Here is a 4,778-nt window from a genome sequence, read left to right as displayed (position 1 = left end):
ATGATTTCTCCACTTTGTATTTGTTGTATGTCAGCTATCCCTGATGATCTTTCTGCTGAATCAGAACTGGATTACGTTGTGGGTGGGAAGTGGTAAAGACGATGGGAATTTTCTCAAAAAAAATAAAAGCTATCTTTTTCTTGAGTCAGCTTTGGTAGATTGTGTCAACTCTATTGGCCTAAAGTTGTTCATAATACGCTCTTGTCCTTTTAATATATCTAGAGCCTATAATCCGTCACCTGGTTTATTCCAGTTTTTGCCAATTTGTATCATCTGTTTATTTTTCTCCTTGATCAGCATTATCAGTATTGATCTCAAATAATAGATTCCTTTTCGTGTTTTCTATCTCACCAGTTTCCACTCTGGTTTTTATGATTTACTTGTAGTTTTTTACTTTGGGTATAATTTGCATTTAAGAATGACCCTGTGGAGAAGACAGCAATGTGAATGTCACTAAAAACTGAATTAAAACTTCGTGTAGACCCTGTAAACTGCAAGCTTAGATTAGAAATTGCTTTTAAGGAACTGAAGTTGTACTTCTTGTGGAGTGAGACACTTCGCTGTTGCTAGATGTCATCGAGTCATTTCCAACTCAGAGCGACCCTCTGCTTCACAGAACGAAACACTGCCCAGTCCTGCAACACCCTCACAATTGTCACATTTGAGCCCATTGCTGCTGCCACTGTGCCAGTCCTTCTCAGTGGGGGTTTTCCTCTTTTTCACTGACCCTCCACTTTACCAAGCATATCTTCTCCAAGGACTGATTCCTTCTAATAACATGTCTAAGTATGAGAGGCCACGTCTTGCCACTCTGGCTTCTAAAGAGCATTCTGACTATATTTCTTCCAACACAGATTTGTTTGTGGTTCTAGCAGTGTATGGTATTTCAATATTCTTCTTCAACATCATAGCTCAAACCCATCAATTCTTCTATGGTCTTTCTTACTGATTGTGCAATTTTCACATGCATATGAAGCTATTGAAAATACCATGGCTTGCATCAGGGGCAAGTTAATCCTTAAACTGACATCTTTGCTTTTGAACACTTTAAAGAGGTCTTGTGCAACAGATTTGCCTAATGTAATACATCGTTTGATTTCTTGGCTGCTGCTTCCGTGAGTGTTGATTGTGGATCCAAGTAAAACTGACAACTTTAACCTTTTCTCCATTTGATCATTATGTTATTTATTGGTCACTTGTGAGGATTTTTATTTTCTTTACATTGAGGTGCAGTGCATACTGAAGGCTGTAGGCTTTGATCTTCATCAGTAAGAATTTTAAGTCCTCTTCGCTTCCAGCAAGGAGTTATATTATCTGTACAACGTAGGTTGTTAATAAGTCTATCTCCAATCCTGACGCCACATTCTTCTTCATATAATCCAGGTTCTTGGATTATTTATCAGGATGCAGATTGAATAAGCATGGTGAAAGGATACAACCCTGGCCCACACCTTTCCTGCTTTTAAACCTTGTTCTGTCCAAATGACTGTCTCTGTATAGGTTCCTCATAAGCACTGTCAAGTGTTCTGAAACAACCATTATTCACAATGTTAACCAAAGCTTGTCACGATCCACACAGTTGAAAGTACATAGTCAATAAAGCACAAATAAACATATTTCTGGAATTCCCTGCTCTCAGTCAAAATACAGCTGATGTTAATAATGATATAACCTAGTTCCATGTACTCTTCTGAATCCGGCTTGAATTTTTTGAAGTTTCCTGTCAATGTACTGTTTGAGTCTTTTAAAAATTGTTTTTAGTAACATTTACTTGCATGTCATATTAATGACATTGTTTGGTGATTTCCACATTCTGTTGGGTCACCTATCTTTGAAATGGGCCCAAATATGGATCGTTTCTAATCAGTTGGCCAGGTAGCTGTCTTAGAAATTTCTTGGCATAGGTGAGTGAGTGCCTCCAGTGCTCCATCTATTCCTGGAGCCCTGTATTTCATCAATTCCTTCAGTATACTTTTGACTTCTTCTTTCAGTAACATTGGCTCTTGATCATATGCTGCCTCTTGAAATTATTGAACATGGACTTTTTTTTTCTTTTTGGTACAGTGACTATGTATACTTTACTTTCCATCTCCTTTTTGTGCTTTCTACATCATTCAATATTTTGCCATTTGTTATTGTTGTTAATTGGTTTGGACTCATAGTGAGCCTGTATAGGGTTTCCGAGGAGTGACTGGTGAGCTTGAACCACCAACCTTGCGGTTCAAACCCATCTTGCTGTCCAGCACATTAGCCTGCAGCGCAATTAGAGACTTGAATTTTTTCTTCAGTTCTTAGACCTTGAGAAATGCTGATAATGTTTTTTTCCTTTTAGTTTTCTAAATCCAGGTCTTTGTATATTTTATTAGAATACTTGCCTTTGTCTTCTCAAGGTGCCCTTTGGAATCGTCTGTTCAGTTCTTTTAGCTCCTCATTTCTACTACTCACTTTAGCTTCTCTATGCTGGAGAGAAAGTTTCAGAGTCTCTTCTGACATATATTTTGATCTTTTTTTTTTTTTTTTTCCTGTCTTTTAAATGGCCGTTTGCCATTCTGTGTGATGTTCATGATGTGATCCCATAGTTCTTTTGGTCGGTCATTAGTGCCAGATGCATCAAATCTGTTACTGAGATGGTTTCTAAATTCAGGTGGGATATGTTCAAGGTCACATTTAGGCTTTTATGAACTTGTTTTTAATTTTTTTCAGTTTCAGCTTGAGTTTTCATATGAGTAATTGATGAATTGATGATCTGTTTCACAGTCCGTCACTGCCCTTGTTTCGTATGATGCTATTGAGCCTCCCACAGATGGCAGTAAATTAGATTCCTGTGTATTCCATCTGCTGAAGTCCAGGTGTTCATTTATGTTGTTTAAAAAGATATATGCAATGGAGAAGTCATTGGTCTTGCAAATATTCTATCATGTGATCTCCAGTATCATTTTTGTCATCAAGGCCATATTTTCCAACTGCTGATATGGAGCTGTGGGTTAATGCGCCAGACTGCAAAGCCATTTGAATTGCAAGGTGGTGGTTCAAGCTCACCAACCTCTCCTCGGAAACCCTATACAGTGTTGCTATGGGTAGGAAGAGACTCTATGGCGCTTAACAACAACAACAATCATTTCATTTTGTTTCCAACCTTAGCATTCTGATCACCAGTAATTATCAGCGCGTCTTGATAGCATGCTTAATCAATTTCAGACTGAAGAAGTTGGTAAAATTTTTCAGTTTCATCAACACTAGCTTTATAGGTTGCTGCATAAATTTGAATAATAGTGCTTTTTGCTGGTCTTCGTTGTAGGCGTATGGATAGTATCCCATCACACACGATATTGTACTTCAAGATAGATCTTTTGGACAATGAATGCTACACCATTCTCTTCAATTTGTCATTTATTCCAGGCATAGTAAACCATATGATTGTCAGATTCAAAATGGCCCATATTAGAACATTTCAGCTCTCTAATGCCTAGTTCCATTTCGTTTTTGACAACTCCCAATTTTCATTGATTCAGGCACTGTAGGTTAAGCACTACAAGGTTGGTTTGAACCATGAGGTCAGTGGTTCAAATCCACCAGCCACTCCCCAGAAACCCTATACAGGGCGCTATGAGTCAGAACTGATTCGACAGCACTTAACAACAACAACAACAAATACTTTGTACATTCCATGGTCTGATTATTAATGGATGTTTGCAGCTGTTCCTACTCATTTGGAACTGTGCCCATCAGCAAATGAAGGTTCCGAAAGCTTTACTCAATTTATGTTATCATGGTCCACTCTACTTTGAGTAGACAGCTCTACCCATTTGTGTTTTGAGTGCCTTGCAGCCTCAGGGACTCATCTTCCAACACTATTTCTGAAGATGTCCTAGTGCTATTTATAATTGTTTCATCATCCAACACAGTATACGATAATGTTCTGCTGCCAGTCCCAAGGTTTTCAGTGACTAACCAATCAGAAGTAGTCAGCCTCTCCTTCTTTCTAGTCTGTCTTAGTCTGGAAGCTCTGCTGAAACCTGTCCACCATGGATGACAGGCTGATATTTAGAATACCAGTGGCATGTTGTTGTTATTAAGTGCTGTCAAGTCGGTTCCAACCCATAGCAACCCTGCACAGGGTCTCCAAGGGTGTTAATCTTTACGGGAGCAGAAAGCCTCATCTTTCTCCCACAGAGAGGCTGATAGTTTCAAACTGCTGACTTTGCAGTTCACAGCCTGATTTGTAACCACTACACTACCAGAGCCTCCAGTAATGTACACCATAGCATGACAAACTGACAGATGAGTGAGATACATACCTGCTACATTAAAAAAAAATACTTTTCATAATACTTATTACATATCCAAGCAAAATGTTGTCATTGCTTTGATTCAGACTCATGGTGATTCCATGTGTTTTACAGAGTAGATTTGCTCCATAGAGATTTCTTGGCTGTAATCTTTAGAATGCAGATTACCGGACATCTATTTCATGGCCAGCTAGGTGGATTTGAAACCAACAATCTTTAGGGTAGGAGTTGAGGGAAAATTGAGTCATCTAGGGACCTCTCATCCATGTCAGTTGTTCCATAATATTTAGCTAAGTGGAAATAAGCTGGCATTGAGGACCTGGGAAGGGAATGAGCAATCTGAGAAGTGGGGCAAGAATCAGAGAAGGGGAGAAGTAGATTTTGAAATCCAAGGATAGAGGCACTTTTAAAATGAAGGAAGTGGTCAATGATGTCAAATGCTGAAGAGAAGTTAGCTCGGAATTTGACCATCTCCATTGAATTTTCCAA

The sequence above is a fragment of the Chrysochloris asiatica genome, unplaced genomic scaffold (assembly GCF_000296735.1).
Source record: "Chrysochloris asiatica unplaced genomic scaffold, ChrAsi1.0 scaffold00001, whole genome shotgun sequence".
Taxonomy (NCBI): Eukaryota; Metazoa; Chordata; class Mammalia; order Afrosoricida; family Chrysochloridae; genus Chrysochloris; species Chrysochloris asiatica.
The sequence above is the reverse complement of the archived record's forward strand: the minus strand, read 5'-3'. Positions refer to the sequence as shown.